Raw genomic sequence first — 20,000 nt, 5'->3', positions numbered from 1 at the left:
AGATTCATTCAGATGCATGCAGGATCGCCTCCGGGCTTCCCCATGTTATTGGCCCACTGCTGTTGGTTGCTATCTATAGACCTGTGGGTGATTGACCATCGCTTGAATGAACTGGTGTCTGTTAGGAGATGTTTGGTGTGTGTGTGTGTGGCGGTTGCGGGCGCAGGGGGAGGGTGCGTGTCATTAGACAGTTAGCAGGCATCCGGCTTAGCCACGGGGACGCTAATGAGCTGGGCTCTCTTCAGACGCATGTGGCCAGCAGTGGCTGTTTGACATTCAAATGAGTCTGACCCTTACATACAGAACCACCTAACCTTCCAGTGACACTCCCCTCCTCCTTCTCTCAAACCCCTCTCCTTCTCTCTCTCTCTCTCTCTCTCTCTCTGTTTTTCTCCCTCGCTCATTATAGAAGAAGCTTTATTGATGGAGTCGAGGTGTTAATGTGCGTTCCATTTTTAAGCAGCTCCAGCGTGTGATTGACCCTGGGGCGTCGGCAAACAGCACTCCATCATGATGACACTTTACAATCCTGGTCCTGGACATTTTCATTTCTGAGAGCATGCCATGGACATTCAGCTCAGTTGCTCAGTTTTCTTTTGTGAAAGCAGGCAGTGAGGAGTTTTGGTGAAATAGTTTTGGTGTATAAAAATAGACCTCCAAAAGTGGCACATATCTACATACTGTTGCTTAAAAAATAAAAAATAAAACCTAGCCAGGGAAGTCCAATTTTGGGAGTTGTTGTTGGAGCCTTTCGACCCATTTGGATGCTGGGGTGAAGGATGGCTTATCTGCCATGGGTTTTTATTTATTTTCATCTCCTCCTCCTCCTCCTCCAGAGGGCGTGGAGAGTGAAGAATCCTCAGTGTCTCCTGGATGGCTTCATTTGGAGTCTGGGTGTGTTCACGCTCAGCAACTGAGGCTGATTTTTCACTCTGGTTCTTTTGGACTCTGCCTCAGTCTCCTGGTGTGGACTGGTTTACTCTGGTTCTTTTGGACTCTGCCTCAGTCTCCTGGTGTGGACTGGTTTACTCTGGTTCTTTTGGACTCTGCCTCAGTCTCCTGGTGTGGACTGGTTTACTCTGGTTCTTTTGGACTCTGCCTCAGTCTCCTGGTGTGGACTGGTTTACTCTGGTTCATTTGGACTCTGCCTCAGTCTCCTGGTGTGGACTGGTTTACTCTGGTTCTTTTGGACTCTGCCTCAGTCTCCTGGTGTGGACTGGTTTACTCTGGTTCTTTTGGACTCTGCCTCAGTCTCCTGGTGTGGACTGGTTTACTCTGGTTCTTTTGGACTCTGCCTCAGTCTCCTGGTGTGGACTGGTTTACTCTGGTTCTTTTGGACTCTGCCTCAGTCTCCTGGTGTGGACTGGTTTACTCTGGTTCATTTGGACTCTGCCTCAGTCTCCTGGTGTGGACTGGTTTACTCTGGTTCTTTTGGACTCTGCCTCAGTCTCCTGGTGTGGACTGGTTTACTCTGGTTCACTCGGGCTGCAGCACTGTAGAGGCCCAAGCAAACACTAGGTGGCAGAAATGCATAGGGTGAATTGACGTGTGGGGGTAGGGGGTGGGAGGTTGAGTGTGTGTGTGTGTGTGTGTGTGTGTGTGTGTGTTTGCGGGGGGGGGGGGCAGACTGCAGCAGTGAGCTCAAATGAAATGCAATTTCCAGAGCATGAAATCGCCTCCCCTCGTTTTTTCACCTTAGCTTCGATACACACACAGCCCTCCTTATCCCTTAACCCCCCCGACCCACCCCCCACCCACCACCGCCCTCACAAAGAGTCATTTAATAACTGTTTTGATCACGCCATTGTCTTTGACACAATGCATTTGCAATTTCAGAATGATAGATGGATGGTTTTCATAAAATACTGAAGAAAAACCGTGTGCTTCACCTTTCGGTGTCTATGTATGTGTGTATATTCTATGTGTGTGAATATATATATATATATTATGTGTATACGTTGTAATGCTGTGTAAGTGGGATGCCAATTAGTGGGATGCAGGCTAGACTATTTGTTTGGTGGAAAATGAAATCAATGAGCCACTAAATCAGTACCTTGTATGAAATCAACATTGTGTTAGTTTATTATGTCCATCTGTCAGTGTGTGTGTGTGTGTGTGTGTGTGTGTGTGTGTGTGTGTGTGTGTATGTGTGTGTGTGTGTTCTTTATTTTATGCATAACCATATGGCCTATGCCACACACAGCTATACTAATGTGCCTATTACAAAAAGCTACTGAACTGTGGACATAAGATAAAGGCAAAAACACAAAACACACCTAATATTCAACAAATTATTTGTAGAAATAGGCTAGATTGCATTGACAAACTTTATTAAAATGACAGTAAATTGTTTAATTTGATTGATGGATTCTTAGAATTAGGCTAACATTCTGTATCTGATTTCACATTCGAAGTGACCGGTCCAATTCACCTTGCGATATTTCATTCCCACAAACTTGTTGCTCACCATATCCTAATTGATGTTTGAAGCTCACTCTCTTCCCTACTCTCCAACCCTGCTCCCTTTAGAGGGAGAAAGCCACTGCAGTATACTCTTGGAAACAAACAATGAAAGCTGTAGTTGACTGAAGGACACTCTATACAAAATCACAGCTGACATTCCTTGTACTTGCCCATGACAAGTGGAGAGTACGACCTGTGAACAAGTAGGCACTTTGCAATGAACTCTCCATTATATCTATAACCATTTATACTGTTAATTTTATCTATGAACTTTTGGAACGTTTGGAACTCCTTTTTGCAAGTAGCTTTAGTTAACCAAACTGGATTTTTTTCATTAGGGTAGCTTTGCTGTAGTTTAACTTCTGCTGGTGTGAAATAATTGTCAGTCTTGCTTGCAAAGCTATGCCTTCATAGTGTTGCACTGGCAGTCAGCCATGAGTTGATCTTGTTTGTTAAATAGAAAAGACTGTTGATTCAAATCACAATCACTTTGGTTAAATACACAAAAAAACTGTGGTTTGTTGAAAGCGTCTTTTAAATTGATCATACAAGCTAACACCAGTTAACCAGAATGTATTGTTGCTAATGTATTGTTGCTAGCCGCGGGGCTTGGCACCTATTGAAGCTCAGTTAGTGGCGCTCAGTCTGATTTTTCAGAAAAATCTCTCCAGTAGCCTGTCCTGTAGGACTAACAAAGCGGCTAAGCTAGTCACAGGCCGCTAAAATAATCACCCATCCCGCTAGCCGTCGTACGGGCTGCCTGTCCATGCAAAGGCTAAGCTAGTCACAGAGATGCTCACCCTGCTAATAAATGGCCAGCTTCATGCTCCAGTTGCAGGGGATGGAGCTCAGGCTAACTGCACTGTTAGCAAGTGAATCTTTGTGTGTGTGTGTGTGTGTGTGTGTGTGTGTGTGTGTGTGTGTGTGTGTGTGTGTGTGTGTGTGTGTGTGTGTGTGTGTGTGTGTGTGCACATTTATGTATGTGCATGTGTATGCAAGTACATGTTCATGTGCATGTCCTTGTGAATGTGTGTGTGTGTGTGTGTGTGTGTGTGTGTGTGTGTCACAGGTGAGCTGAGCAGAAAGGCATTCCTAACCTACATTGGTGCTGTGTTGGAGTGCATTGTCTGAGGGAGATTGGTCTTAGAGATTGGCCATAAGTCCCTCCATTGTGTCCAGCAGACGGCAGAAGGCGGGGAGGCATGCAAAGGCAGCTTATTGATCACACTGTCCCAACCAGTAGTGTGTCCATATGCAGTGTGTCTGTGTGCAGTGTGTCCTGTAGTGTTTGTGTGTGTGTGTGTGTGTGTGTGTGTGTGTGTGTGTCATTTATTTTGTGTGGTGTGTGGTTGTGGATGTGTAGCTGTTCTTGTGCATCTGTGTCATTTGTTTGGTGTGTGACTGTGTGTGTGTGTGTGTGTGTGTGTGTGTGTGTGCGTTTGCGTGTCATTTCTTTTGTGTGTGTGTACATAGCTGACTCAGTCACCATACACTCTTGGTCATATCTCAACCTCTTTCGGTCGGCCCTTTAAATTAAGCAGTGTGTGTGTGTGTGTGTGTGTGTGTGTGTGTGTGTGTGTGTGTTGGTGCATTAGAGATGATGTCAGTAATGTGTGACCTTTCACCCTGACTGTCCATCTATGCTCAGCAGTTCTGTTGTCACTCTGCAACCTACCCCTCCCTCTCTCTCTCTTTTTCCTTCCCTCCCTCCCTCCATCTCTCTCTCTATCCTCCACCCCACTGCTCGAGTTTCATTGTTTTTTTCTTTGGCACATCATTTATTTCAAGGACATCTGAGCCAGGGGCATAATTGAGAGTGCTGTGGATGCTTCTTGTTGGCCAGGGCAATTATTCAAGTTATGTAATTGAATTAGCCTATAACTATTATTTGTATACCTCCACACACACACACACACACACACACACACACACACACACACACACACACACACACACACACACACACACACACACATACCCTTCAGAGGTCATGTTTTATTGGTCATAAGCTGCAGTGGAGATGAACACATACATACATGGTGGCATACATGCACTCTCACACACACACACACACACACACACAAAGACACACAATCAGACAGGAAGGCACACACACACTCACACACACACACACACACACACACACAAAGACACACAATCAGACAGGAAGGCACACACACACACACACACACACACACAATGAATCAGTTTGTGTTGACATCTGTAATGGCCGCGTCCAATTCACACTGAATCTTGCTGTCAGGGCCATGATCCCTCTGCCATGCCAACTGTCCTTAATTAACTTCCACAGACACATTTAAAGCCAGTGTCACAGCGCCCCAAGCCCCCCCCCCCCCTGCCAGACCCCCCCCCCCCCCCCGCCAGACCCCGCTCCGCTCTTCATGCTGACTCTTGGCACCCCAGCCACCACTCTCACTCCAGAGAGAGAGAGAGAGAGAGAGACGTAGGGAAAAAGGCTAGAGAGAGAAAGACAGAGATAGAGAAGAAGAGATTGTGAGTGATGAAGAGAGAGAGAGGAAGAGAGGTATTTTTAAGAAACAGAGAAAGAGTGTGATAGAGAGAGGAAATGGCTTTACTAATTCATCCTGTTATGCATTGTCTTCAAAGCGACGAGATTTTGCACTTTCCCCCCGATAGATTGGCGAAGACAGCAGTTGGCGTACAGCCTCTTTGCCACTTTAAAGGTCTTAAAAAATCCCCATTATAATTTCATGAGGGGCGCAGTGTTTCTTTCTTTGGAGGGTTTATCGTTAATCAGCGCACCCCTGGAAGAAGGGAAAGAAAGGAGGAGAGCTTTGGCGGGCAGAGGAGAGGAGAACGCTCTCGCCGCCTCTCTCTCTCTCTCTCTCTCTCTCTCTCTCTCTCTCTTTATGCAACCCAAGTGGGCTTCGACGCTTTGGAAGAAACACTTTCTTGACGGGCCGATATTTATAACCCCGGCATACATACCTGAGGAGTTTGCATTCCACCGATGAATAATTCAGCTGGCTCGTACATTAAATATGATTAACTAACGCGCTCAGAATGGCAAAACAGGTGTGCGGGGTCCCCACCCACACCGCCACCTCATCGCTGGCAGACCCTGGGCGTTTTGGGGGTTTGGCCCGGTGTCAGGCACAGATGGGTAGAGCGATGAAGGGGGACCGAGGCCCAGGTGGTGACATCCAGGAACCAGCCCCCTCCCCTCTCCCTGTTTCCCTTTTCCTTCCTCTCCTCTCCTCTCCTGTCCTCTCCTCTTCTCCTCTCCTCTCCTCTCCTCTCCTCCTTCTCCTCTCCTTTTCTCTAATTCTGTCCCTCTTCTCCTGTCTTCTCCTCTCCATCTTTCCTCGTCTCTGTTTTCTCCAGTGGTGTTTGGCGCACTACGGCGAGTGTCCTTGAGCGTTTGCGAGCTGAATCGCATCAATGATGCCACAGGGAGGGAGGCCTAATGGGAGCCCCCCCCCCCCCCAACCCCTGACACCCCCAACCCCCCCCCAACCCCCGGTAGAGTGTTATCCCAGCAGCTGGCCTTGTCGCGCAACTGTGGGTTAGCCAGGCTCCCAGCGTACCCCCCATGCCCACCCTCCCTACCCCATGGGAGGGGGGTATTACCCAGATCAAACAGATGCCATTCCCCTGGGGTTGGGCCGGAGCGGCGGGGATGAGACGACTCCATTAGGACGAGCCCGGCATGCTGGTGAGAACCTAATGAGGCACATGGCCGCCGGATGAACACTAAAACACAGAGAGAGGAAGGGGAGAGGAGGAGGGTGGTCTGGAAGAGGGGGTGGCATTCTCTCTCTCTCTCTCTCTCTCTCTCTCTGTCTCTCTCTCCCCCTGTCTTTTGCTCTCTGTCTCTCTCTCCCTCTCTCTCTCTCTCTCTCTCTCTCTCTCTCTCTCTCTCTCTCTCTCTCTCCCTGTCTCTCTCTCCCCCTGTCTTTTGCTCTCTGTCTCTCTCTCTCGGTCTCAAACTTTTGAAATGAGTGGTGGTGATTTCTGTGTCACTCCTGACCCATGCTGGATGGGGGCCTAATTGGCAGAGAGCTGGAATGTAGGACACTGGGACGAGAGCCAGAGGGGGAGAGGAGGAGCAGGAAGATCAGGGAAGAGCAGTGGGAGCAGGGGGAGCAGTGCGAGCAGGGGGAGCAGGGGGAGCGGGGGGGGGGGGGGGGGGGGTTGGGTAGGGGGGTACGGTTCATCTGGGTCCAGTGGTGGACAGAGGGGCGTAGCGGAGGCTCTTGAATGTTGGCTGTCATGTCAGTTTCTCTCCTCCCCACCCCCCCTTCTGTCCATCCTCTTTCCACCTCTCTCCTCCTCACTGTCACACACACACACACACACAGAGACCCTCCATCCTACTTCCTCCTCCTTCTCTCTCTCTCTCTCTGCTGCTCTCCTTCTCTCATTCCTTCTCTTTTTTCCCTCTCTCTCTCTCAACACCTCACCCCACCCCATCCCACTTCTTCTTCTATCATTCTTTATATCTTCTCTTTTCCTATCCGCCCTATCTCTTTATCTCTTCATCTCACATACAAACCCAAATACAGGCACCCCACCCCACTGCTCTCTCTCTCTCTCTCCCCCCCCCCCCCCCCTCTCTGTCTCCCCCCCCCCCCCCCCCCACCTCTGTCCTTTATGTGCTCTTGGGCGCTCTGTCCTGGCATGGCTCACTTTTATAAACGATCACATTTAACGGCAAACGGCGAGTGTGAGAGAAGTGGCTATTTGTGCCTGTTTGAAGAGATAACGGCTCCGGTGACACCGAGCTTGGGGAGAGAGCCGAGTGTGCCAAGACCTTATCCGTCCTCTTTTTCTTTCTCTCCTCTTTTTTTCTCCTCCTCCTCCTCCTCCTCTTGGTCCTTCTTCTTCTTCTTCTTCTTCTTCTTCTTCTTCTTCGCTGGCTGTGGCAGGCATGATTGAATCAGTCACATTACAGAAAGTTAGAAACGTTGAGCATCCATCTGCTCCCCCCCCTCCCCCCACCACTCTCACGCCATCACCCAACACCCCCACCACCCCCAGAGCCAGATGACCTTGAGGCGGTGAGTGGGTTTTCTTTGCTCCAGGGCGTAGACGTGGACACTCATCCATCAATCAAGATGGCTTTTCACACACAGACACACACACACACATACACATAATCGCGCACTTACTCACTAACTCACACAGGAGAACTAAACCATCACGTTCTGATCAGCCCATCAATAAAACTGCAGTGCTCCTGAATGGCCAGGATTTCGTCAAACTTCATCATCATGGGGAAGAAAGGGCTTTGTGTTTGGACCTTGAAAATATGAGATGATGGGCCTAATTTCATTGAAGTCCCTCATGCATGAACTAAAGCTAATTTAACTTATTTCAATTGTACCTTTTCCAGGGGTCATGGGTTACGTGCATTCCACCCCAGGCCATGGCTTTTATTCCATCAATGTTCAATGTTTAGCCGTTAACACTCTGGCAGGGGGACTGCCAATGGAAACTAGCCTTTTAGCTACAATTGGGTGCATTTACATTTTAATGTTTATTAATGTACACTGTCCCTCTTCAACAAATAAACAAACTGAAACTGAAACTCAGACCCAAATTGTAAGGCGTTTCCTACCTATCCTGGCTCTACACACGACTTGTTTGGCCTTCACGCCTTTGGATGGGTGGTTGTAAGGCGACAGTGGCTATCAGATACGCACCTGACTTAAAACACGCCATGGGTCTCCCGCACAAAAACCTCCGTCTCGTCTGGTGTTAACCGCTCCGTTCACGACCAGGAATTTGCCATTTTGCTCTAGTGTAGAACAATTACTGAGCTCCATGTGATCGCATGGGATGGTATGGTTGAATCATTGTGATCGGCTAATCATCAATGACTAGATTGCCACCCCCACTAATTCCTCAGCTGGTATGTGCTTGATTGCACCCTCCCCCGTGTCAATGCAATGAGCAGATATGGGTAACCCTGCCTATTCCCACGGCGTGGTTATTGCTGCGTGAGGCCCATTCGTGATAGCCTGGCCATTACCAGCCTGTGACTCCATTTCATTCCGTCTTTCAGTCTGGGCCAACCCAATGCATTTTGGTTTCCGAGATGGGCGGGTGCTTATCTTGAGGTTTAAAATCATTGGAGTTCCCTTAACCAATCAGCAACGTTTAGTAAGCATTCGGTAGATTAAACTCTTCCCAAAAGCCAGTTGGGAGAAGAGCTACGACGTCCTTTCCAATCATAAAACTTACAAGAAAATACTCTTGTTCTCCTTTTAATTTTCTGATGTTCTCGAGAGTTGAGACAACTTTTCCGATAGCTTTTCGTGTCTTTTCCTCCAAGGCGAGTTTTGCGTCACAGCTCTGAACTGTTCGCTGATTGGTCCTGCAAAATGTTGAGTTCTGGAGACGATTGTCAATGGGGTTGGGCCAGACTGAGTATGAGCTTGAAATCAATTCAGGCGGAAATACGTAGGCTGGTGTCACCAGGCTACATTCGTGACGCTTGCAGTGATTTTAAAAAGTAGGGCCCCGTTGTAGAGGCCAGGGAATTCTTTTCCGAAAAAATGCAAGCTCTGTCCCAGTCGAAGATCGTTATAGGCAGTGTCAAGATACTTTACAAATCATTCTATTTCATTTGCATAATGGCTTATTTGAAAACTCTGATTTAGCTTACATTTTAGCCTTTCATTATCATTATCTGATAATTCTGTATCTGAGTATTTCTGCACGCCTCTTCATCCAGTCTCTTTTTGATTATAGCCTGTACTAGACACATTAAATCATTTTGCTTTACATGAATAATGGCTAGTGGACATCTTATAATGGCCGCAATATTATTATACTCTATAGGCCAGTATGGACCACGTTGGTTAGGGTTTCAATGCATTCCCATTTGTGTGTGTGTGTGTGTGTGTGTGTGTGTGTGTGTGTGTGTGTGTGTGTGGGTGTGTGTTGTGTTCCTCTCCCGGTGGTGTGTGCGTACTTGTTTGGAATATCACTTATATCAAATCAATAGGAAGGTTCTCATTGACTTCACTCATCGCCACTTTAAGTTGATGCACTTCAGCTGCCCGCTGCACAGCTTTGAACTGCAGAGGAAAACAAGTCGTTCATCATTGGAGACAGCATCCTCATACCTCGCTCAGTTGCCTCGGCTGGTTTATGCACCTCTTCGTTATTCTGCCACTGGTCCAATTTAGACACGCTTGGGTCGTGGAGGGCCTGTTTTTCTCTTCTTTACTTTGCTTTTTTTCCCTTTCATTTTCTACCTTTCGTTTGTTTCTGAAAAAAAAAAAAAAACCATCTCTTGTCTGCATCTTTTAGGAATAAGGAAGTAAACCACTCTCCTAAGAAATGCAGGCTCAGAAGGTAACGCCTCCTCATTAGGTTGTGTGTCTGTGTGTCTGTGTGTGTGTGTTTGTGTGTGTGTGTGGTTGTGTGTGTGTGTGTGTGTGTGGTTGTGTGTGTGTGTGTGTGTGTGTGTGTGTCTGTATGTCTGTGTGGTTGTGTGTGTGTGTGTGTGTGTGTGTGCAAGATCCTCGGGTTGATTTAAAAATAGTAAGACCTGCCTGGGTTCCAGCTGAATACAGATGATGTAGGAGCATGACAAGGGCTCGTTATCTCGCCAGACTCTCTCATATTATACACCAGCATCTCTTTCAGTGACATAACTCTATTTTACATTTACTTTATCCAACATCATTTCATGCACTTGTTTTCCGTAGGCTGTTCAATGCATTTTCCTATTGCTCGATTTTAGAGTGTAAATAGAGCTGTACTGAAGTAAATCATACTGATACACAAGTGCTTAACCGGAGAATGTTTCCTCATATTTGGGACTGATGTCTAAGGTAAAATAATAAGAGAATCTTGGTGGGGGAAAACTTGGATCCTTGGGCACTAGAAATAGAATAAAAATAGATTTTTATATTTAAATATCCTATTTTTTTCCAAGTTAATGAATATTTAGGAAGTAGACAGGTTGACTGTGCAAAACAGCTGTTGCATTATTTGCTTTAAAGAAATCCTACTCAGACAGCATAATCAGAATTATACTAAGTGCACATTATCAATTCAGTGCTAGACTTTCACGACTAATCCTTCAAATATCTCATTAGTACCTTAGGACATGTAACAGGATTTGACTACCCGTTATTAAATCTCATAAGCTTTGTAAAACCTTTTAAACTTTAAAACTTTTTAAACACTGCACATTTGCGATTTTCTTATGCAGCAGAGCAGGTGATGTGCGCTATGGTAATGTGCCAGCAAGACTGGTCCATTTGTTTCATAATGATTGGCATGAAGTTTCTATTTCCTGCCGGGCGTGCAGAAAAAAATTGCTTTTCACAACGAGCTACTCAGAAGTCTATCTCGGCAGTTCACTTCAAGTTAGTGTCTCATTGAGGGTTTAAAAAGCCTTCATCGGTACCAAAAAAAAAGAAAAAGTAGCTGTTCTGAGTGATGGTCAAGGCACTTACCATCCCACATTCACAGCCGTATTAAAGATGTGCCTAGCATGGAAGTGTTTGATCGCGCTCTCAACTCGCCAGCTGCTCAGAAGTGAACTGGAATGAACGAACACTGTATCTCATTTTTCTCCATCTAGTCCCCATGTCTGGGAGTCCAATTAGAGACGGGGAGATAAAGAACAACTTTACTTCCCCTTCTGCTGCTGCGAGGATCATACAGGAGTCTCTGCAGAACGCCTGTGTGTGTCCCATGAGCTGGTTTGACACTGATGTGCCTGGCAGAACTGTCTATGTCCTCTGGGATGATGGCCGCCTTGGAGCCCAGATCTGATCTCAGGTCAGTCGCTGGCCGTCAGGTTCACAGATTGATAATTGTGGGTTCAGTGGCACCAACAGGCATCGCGGTGTGGAGGCGCGTGGGTTGCAAGACCGTCCTCGCCTGTGCTCTGTATGCTTTCGTGGAACACATAATAGTCAACAACCCAAACTAGGACACTGATGTCATTTAGATTAAGGCCCGGCGCTCGCGCACACGCCCAAGAGAGAGAGAGAGAGAGAGAGAGAGAGAAAGAGAGAGAGAGAGAGAGTGCGCTGTTATTGCTTTTACCGGGTGACAGGGGACCCAATTACCAGGCAGGGCGGCTGTCTCCTGGGTCTCTGGTTTGAAATTGTTTCACAGGCACCTTTGAAGGGATGGAGATGGGTTTTGGTGTGTGTGTGTGTGGGGGTGGGGGGCTCGCTAAGAGTTTTTGTTTTTTTGACGGAGGGATAAATACTAAGGGTCGCAGAAGACAGGCCACGTTGGCAAAATTGTCAAAGCAATTCGCAAAGATTTCATCAGATCAGGGCTCCAAGGAAGGGATCTATACCTTAGAGGGAGTGGTGGGGGATGGGGGCCTAAATGAAGAGTAGAGGGAAGATAACTGCAGGCAGAGTTGTCGCTTTCCCATGCTCCCCCATGATGGTTGTCCTTGGTTTACATCATCTCTTTCCTTTCCCCTCCCAACCCATGCCTCCCAACTGCCTCCTGTGTTTGTATTATACAGTCCCTGAAAGCTGGCGATACCCCTGCTAGCGCAGTAATTAAAACCAGCTTACACCTCCAAATGTGCCAGGACACAGCACTGATGAAGAACAACTACCAGGCTACTCTAAAACCTCACGTTTGAAACGTATTGCAGTTGATTTTTTGTTTGCTTTTTCCACAGACCCTTTTCTCACCTTTTCGTGCAGCACAAGTCAGTCGTTTTTTTACCCAGGATGCCGTCAGTCCGTCATTTCACTGCTTGTTTCCCCAACCTGCCATTTAAAACCGCGCCGTTTTTCTCAGCAAGTCGAAACCATCACGATTGGGTGTCAACACTGATAACGTAAGCCCTGTTCCCCACGCACCTGACATGCCTGCATCCATGTTGGCTCGTGATGGGTGCAGACATTGTGGTCAAAATTACTTACAGACAACTGGAGTGGTACTGCAGATTTATTAACGATATCGGGAGCAATGTTACAACCATTACAATCAGTAACAAAACTCAAAACTCCTCTGTGCATAGTCACATCTTATAGTTCTCCAGACTCCTCCTTTGGCATCTTACAATGTAGCCACCTGGCCTTCACTTATAGATAAGAATATTTACACAGGATCCCCTCACCCCAAGCCTAGAGTTACTCTCTTAGCTCATCAAACATTTCCCATCAGGTCAGACAGAACACCTGGCCAACTCAGTTATCCATTCAATTCAAGTTATACTATGGAATACTCTACTAGCCTAATGAATTAAATGATACACATATAAATTTCATCCAACAACATCAGGCTGTAGCACCACGGGTCGTGCCCCACGAGAAAGCTTGCTTTAAAAGCTCCAGGACCCCGTTTTTGGACCGCACACGTTATATGTTTATATTTTTGGTTGTTCGCTTGCATTTTCTTCTTTTTTCGTTTTTGGAAGTTGCTTCCTTTTCAAACGGCACATTAGTTTCGGAAAAGTGACTCACAGTTGCATCCATCAGTCAGCCAACCTGGCAGTTTAAAATGGGCTTGCCTCCGATTCTTGCCAGTCAATTACTCACACGCTGGCTGTTCACCACGGGGCCTGTGAGCAGGCATCACTTCTGGCCAGGGTGGGGTAGGGTAGGGTAGCGTAGGGTGGGGTGGGGTGGCTCTGACGGGCTCCGTGGTGGTTGAGGCCACCATTATGGCTCTGTTTCTGTCTGTGTGATCTGTGCAGCATCTGGTTCCCGTGCTCCTGCTGGGAAAAGAGCAGAGCCCCCTCTCCTTTGCTCCTGTGTTATGCTACAAAGGAGCAGGAACTTGGAGTGTGTGACAGCGTGTTTGTTTTTTTCCCTCCAGTGTGTGGGTGTGGGTGGGGGTAGAGGTATGCTGAGTGTTGCATCTGTGTGTGTGTGTGTGTGTGTGTGTGTCTGTGTGCGTGTGTGTGTGTGTGTGTGTCTGTGTGCGTGTGTGTGTGAACATGCCAGCTTGGCACCGTACCATCTGCCATGCTGTGAGCTGTAGGCTGCAGGGATGTGTGTTACATATCTCTGTGTTTGTGTGTGTGTGTGTGTGTGTGTGTGTGTGTGTGTGTGTGTGTGTGTGTGTGTGGTGTGCGTCGGTGTCAGCATGCCTCTGTTAGCAGCAACAGTCCGCCCTGTTGCCGTTCCGACTGGCACGGGGTCTTGACGGTGCCCTCGGTTGCCCCGCGCTCCTGGCATGGGCTGGCATGGGAGTGATTCATGCTTCGGCAGGAACTCAGTGTTTAATGGCCGCTCACTCTGTGTGTGTGTGTGTGTGTGTGTGTGTGTGTGTGTGTGTGTGTGTGTGTGTGTGTGTGTGTGTGTGTGTGTGTGTTTAATGGCCGCTCACTCTGAGCAGTGCGGCCAGCTAATGAGTCCCTGAGAATTAGCAGAGCACAGAAAATCAGCCTCCGTGACTAAAGATATGGCTTCAACTTACTGTAAGAGAAGATGACCTGAAAGTCAGTGTGTTCGAACTGTATTATTATTATTATTATCATCATTTGTATTATTATTATTGCCATTATTATTATTCACAACAACAACCATAATTAGGCTATAAGATGAATTCTTATAATAATATTGATTCTAGTAGAGGGCTCTCATGTTTAAAGCTCTTATATCATGTGCCAAATTGAAATTAAAATAAAACGAGTTTTCTGTTTCCGAGATTCAACCAGCTCACTGTTTAAAGCTATCAAACGTATTTATGACTCTCTGGCAAGGGTGGAACACTCTATTTATGCACACTTCTTAAGTACACAATGATGATTATTTAATGACCCTAAGGCTTGAATTAACCATTATAATTTTGTTGGCAAGAAGCGTTCAAAGTAGCAGAGTATGTTTTTCTTTGGGGGGGGGGGGGAGGCTGAAGTTGGTATAATTCTTGTGGGAACTCAAATGAGAGTGCACCCCCCTCAGGACATGTTTTTCAATGGGAAGGAGATACTCAAATGAAGCGTTTAACCATTTCCGTGTGTAATGCAGTGCAATTCAGAGTTTCATTTTCCCAATGTGAAAGGTAGCCAACCTGTTTTATTGTTACATAAGGTTAGGTGAATACTTACATTACATTCACATGTACCAACGAATACTTTGGCGAATAATCATAATCACGACTATCCCGCTGTCTCCTGTAGTGATCATTAGTCTTCTCTTGTTACTCACTCGTTACATAAGCCTTCATCCCATTCCCCATCTCTGGTTCATGGTCTGCCCGTACACTACGGAGGCAGATGATCAATTATGAAAGGCTATGCATGTTTCACATGATAACACATAGATGAATGGAGCCTCCTTGGACTATATAGAGGACATATGGGGAGTCCATGAATGCCATTGTTTGAAATATAAGGCGCAATTTCTTTGCCAGAGGTCCTTGAAGCACCATCCGGTGAAAAGCTTTGCAAGAGGTGCTTAAAGCACCATCAGTTGAAATGTGCTTGTTTCTTTGCCTTTTATTTTTACTTTGCATCATAATGTAGGGCACAGTTTCCAAGTCAACCCGAAATCCTGCCTTCCTTTCCTCCGTGTCTCTTTTTATTCTTTTCATCTCGCCCTGGTTTAACTCTCTAGCCTTTCTCTCTTTTTTTTTCACTCGATTCCATGTGAGCTATGTTCTGTGCCTAAGGGGAGACTGTTGGCGAGGCAACAAACGTCTTGTGTACTGTGTGTGTGCTAAACCATGGGATGTGCACACTCTTCAGTAACTCATTCCCATAATGTCATTTTGTGCCTATTGTTCCTCTCTCTCCCTCGCTTTCTCTCTCTCTCTCTCTCTCTCTCTTCTTCCTTTGTGATGTGTGTGGGAGGCGGATATTTCCCCCTTGTTTTTTGTCTCTTTCATGCCTTAGTGATTCATTTAGAGAGGTTTAAGTAAACTTGTCATCTGTTCATGTCAGTAATTCAAAGGACCCTCTCCGGTTTTTCCAGAGCACCTGTTTCCATCCAGGTGCCAGTCATTTCACAACATCATGAACAAAGGGATATTGAAAGAAAAACGATGTTTCGAACAAAAGCGACACAGCAGCTGCAGTTTCAGGAACATCTACCTATTCATTTAGCGCCATGCTCAGCATGTGAACGTGGCGTATGACGATTGTTTTTCGGCTGCAGTCCGCGGCCATCTTACAGGTCACAAACCTTGAAGTCATGTATGTTTGCGGCCATCTTACAGGTCACAAACCTTGAAGTAGTGTTAGAGTTTCGACTTGCAGAATGCAGCCTAAGGGCATGCAGGACAGGGATAGCCCCTGATAGAATCCCTGCCCATGCCGAGAGAGAGAGAGAGAGAGAGAGAGAGAGAGAGAGAGACAGAGAGAGAGAAAGAGAGAGCAAGAGCAAGAGCAGGAGAGAGAGAGAGAGAGAGAGAGAGAGAGAGAGAGAGAGAGAGAGAGAGATGGGTGTAGGGCAGACATGGGATGTTCATGGGCACACTCATGACCCTGAAGGGGGTCACATGGTGTTCAAAGCTATTTGGGGATGGGGGATGTTGTTGTTGTTGTGTTGGTGGCATCCCATTTCACACTCAAGCCACAGCCGATCAATTGGAATATTGATTGTATCCGTTTATAATGTAACCCTATTCATGCACTTGGCTGGGGGGGTTGGGGTGGGTGGGTGTTTGTGTTATGGTGATGATTTACCCGGGACACATAAGCGAGCTTCTGCAGTACCCCCCCCCCTCTGTGATCTGCCTCGCATTGGCATTACCATAGACATATATACATAGACACCGTATTGTATATACGTCTATGGTCATTACCATATCGTTCCAGCAATCGACTGTAGAGCCATTTTCATCTCTCCAGGATCTATCGCTCTGCCATGCTGACATCTCATAGTATTTGTCCGTGTTCATTTTTCTCCCCCTGCATTTGAGCATTTCTATGGAAATGTGTTTGCACACACTTTGGCAGGCAATGACAAGCACATAATGATGAGGAAGTGCCCTGAGAGACCCTATACCCCCTGCCACACATAGGCGACATATGCATATACTCTATATACACACTCAGAGACCCTATACCCCCGTCACACATAGGCGACATATGCATATACTCTATATACACACTCAGAGACCCTATACCCCCTGTCACACATAGGCGACATATTCATATACTCTGTATACACATATGTGCTGTTTTTATCTAACTGCCCAAAGCCTCCCACACATTATGCTCACAATGATGCCATTCTGTGTCTATGTGCACTGGCTGGGTAGGCTTTTCTCTGTGGTGCAACTGTAACAGGTTGCAAATGTAGTATTTAGAATTACTCAAAGATGGGTTTTATTTTGACACACCTACCAGTGGCACCCTTGGGTGATCTGGGTTCCTGCCCCCCTCCTTCTCCCTCTCTAACTTTTCTCTTCTCTTATATCCCACTGTGCCTGTCACCTCTTCCCTGTCTCTTAATTCTGAGGAAGAGGTAGGCTGTCTATTTTCAACCCGTGTCTATTTTAACAACTATCCCCTTTATAATCATTCATCCACCACTGATCAAAGTCCCATTGTTATTTTCGCATTATTTTCTGCACTTATAAATAATTATTGTGGTGGTGAATTGTCTAATTATGTGCATATTATATATTAGTTTTCTATTGTCACATGGTATAGGATAAGCCTGTGACTAGTTAGCTTGGGGGCTAAGATGGTGGTAATGACTAGCATTGTAATGTATTGATATTTATGTATGCTATTGTTATTTATTGTAGGGTAGGATTCTCAGTGCCCTGTCAACCATAGACATATAGAATTACTATAATTAATTAGTAATTCTATATGTCTATGCTGTCAACTGCTGTCTTCCAGGTGTGTCATTGTTTCGTTTATATTCCGATTTGTTTGTACACTCATTTTGTTTAGTTAGCTTGTCATGCTAGGTTTCGCTAGCATTTATGCTAATACGGTTAGTTAGGCTAGCTAGCTGCCGGTATGGTGTTGGTGTGGGGCTAGGCTACTTTCCTAGCCTTGTGTAACGGAAGTTCGCGGGTTTTCGTGAAGGACTTTTTGAGGGCAGACTGTAAAGTTTGTAATTGCTTTTCGTGGCTTGTGTGGTTGTAAGCCCTGTCTCTTAATTCTGAGGAAGAGGGTAGGATTCTCAGTGCCCTGTCAACTGCTGTCTTCCAGAGAACAATAAATATCCAAAACGGAGTCTTGTGTCCGCTTGTCAGCACAACACACAACACAGAGTGAACAAGCCACCGGTTACACAACTACACCGTGGCATAGGATTCCATGAATTACGTCATCCTGTAGCACTACTCTGGCACCTGTTAGTAGAAATTAATTTGCATAGAAAGGCCTAAGGACATGGGCTCATTCTAGTACTGGAGAACCTAATGCGGACGGTGAAACACAAGGGATGCCAAGCTAGTTCAAACTCCAGGAGGACTGATTATTTGCTGCCCTACTGGTCCAAAGGGCTATTATGATCAGCATTGTTTAATTTGCACCAGTGCACAGACTGGTTGTTTTGTTTCTCGGTCTGCTCTCCTTCCGTATTAAACCACACAGGATGCAAATAGGGGTGTGATGGTGGGATGTGTGTGTGTGTGTGTGTGTGTGTGTGTGTGTGTGTGTGTGATGGTGGGATGCAGGTTAACTGCGTCTGCCGTAGGGTGTACCAGCAACACCACTCGGGGATTAGCAGCGAGGATTTGCTGGGAAAACACACAAAATGCAGGGTAACTGCATTTAACCGTGCAGATTCTCTACGGTGCTGGCCCAGATAGGAAATAAGGCTGTGGAGCACTACTGCAATCCAATCCCAGACAACACCAACACACCCTTCACCCCCACAGGTATTAAGCGGTAGGATGATGTTTACATTGATTCGGCAGGTTATAAATACACATACATGGCCGTAGGGGGGGAAATGGGGAAGGACGGAAGCCCACAGAAGGACCTGAGGCTGAGTGGGTAGAAGGTTATGTGGCCACGCTTATTCAAACTCCGACAGGACCAACACACTAGCCTGACGATGTCATACTCATAGTTCCAGTCTGATACTGCTCCATTGGGCTGTGATTATGGGGCGTGTTTTAAACGAAATGCCTCTTCGCTCAATTGGATATACAGTACCTAGAACCAGTCAGAGCAACGTAGTATGACCATCGGCGCCAGTTTATACATTAAACTTTTACCGGATCCCGTAGGAAGGACGGCAAAAACATCTTTTCGATCGACAAATACCTTGATAGCGTGTCTCTGTTCCTCTTTCAAAATGAATGCGCTGTCAATGTCTTCTAAAACAGACTTGAATCCCCAAATTTTAGCTCTCCAGCGGCAGCCATGTTTGTTGAATACGAACTCAACCCAAGCGTTGGTGACGTAGTTGATAACGTTACGGCTGATCATCTGTCCATCATCGTATTAAGCCCGCCCTGACAATTTGATTGGCCCGGCAGAATCCTGCCTTCTGATAATTTCTCCCCTACGGAGCAGTGCCAGACCGAACTTCCCAACCTCAAATGTTGTGGGCGGGGCTAAGTTCGGTCTGGCATCCAGGCTTCCAACACACAATGACAACCAAACAAAAAACGCTCAAGGGGATTCAGTGTGGCAAATTATGGGGTAGATGTCCATCCTTTGAGTCCTGCTGTTAGCACGCAGACCCCTAGGACATTTTTGCGTATGTGCCTGCGTCTGTTTGTTGTCCTTGTTGTATAGGTACGCCTTCCCCTGCTGCGCCGTCGGTTTAATCTAGACTGCATGCTCAACGATGAGAGCAGTGTGTGTGTGTGTGTGTGTGTGTGTGTGTGTGTGTGTGATCAAGACTGCACGCTCAACGATGAGAGCAGGCTCAGAGCTTGACAGCCTCTGAAGCCGGGCGCGGGTCCAGGGAGCGGCCAGCCCGGTCCAAACTGGGAATTGTCATCCAGCGTGCCGGGCCGATGAAAAATGGATTAATAAAACATGCGTGCGGAGATACAAATCGCGTAAGGGAAAATTAATATTCTCTGTGCTTGTCAGGCTCATTTAATTCTCTCCCATGTTTCTCTCCACGGCCACTGACATAGATGATTGCGTGGGTAGCAAATGCATCCTCCCTCATAATTACTTTGCAGCACGCCGCTCTTGTCCATTGTCAACTCTAATAAGGCAGGAGCTTCCTCTTCCACTGTGTCTCTTTCTCTTTCCATCGCTCTCCTTCTCTCTCTCTTTACGCCTCCCTTTATCTCTTGATTACCCTCCCTCCGTCCATTTCTCTCTCTCTCCCTCTCCCCCTCCCTCTCTCTCTCTCTCTCTCTCTCTCTCCCCCTCTCTCTCTCTCCATCTCTGTGAGCATGAGTGTCAGAATAAATATGTACATATGAGAGACAGAGATGGCACTTACAGTATTCCCATTAGCTATCTGTCTGTGTTTGTGTGTGTGTGTGTGTGTGTGTGTGTGTGTGTGTGTGTGTGTGTGTGTGTGTGTGTGTGTGTGTGTGTGGTTGGTTCTCCTCCTCCTTCTCCTGCATGTTTGACACCACATGGCTTCTCCACACACTCATGAATAACATGATGGGAGACTCTTTGGCCGCGGGACCGGCAGCGTTGGGGAAGGAAGCAGCTCATTGCC

At 46.6% G+C, this 20,000-nt stretch overlaps 1 protein-coding gene across 1 annotated transcript in view; it reads left to right on the top strand.

Annotated features, from left to right (window-relative positions):
• Nucleotides 1–20,000, top strand: part of nrxn3b (neurexin 3b) — a gene marked incomplete at both ends in the record, with an annotated part of 235,846 nt that overhangs the window by 109,278 nt on the left and 106,568 nt on the right. The gene's annotated exons all lie outside the window — the stretch shown is intronic.

The sequence above is a fragment of the Sprattus sprattus genome (assembly GCF_963457725.1).
Source record: "Sprattus sprattus genome assembly, chromosome: 2".
In the NCBI taxonomy this organism is placed as follows: domain Eukaryota; kingdom Metazoa; phylum Chordata; class Actinopteri; order Clupeiformes; family Clupeidae; genus Sprattus; species Sprattus sprattus.
The sequence above is the reverse complement of the archived record's forward strand: the minus strand, read 5'-3'. Positions and strand labels throughout refer to the sequence as shown.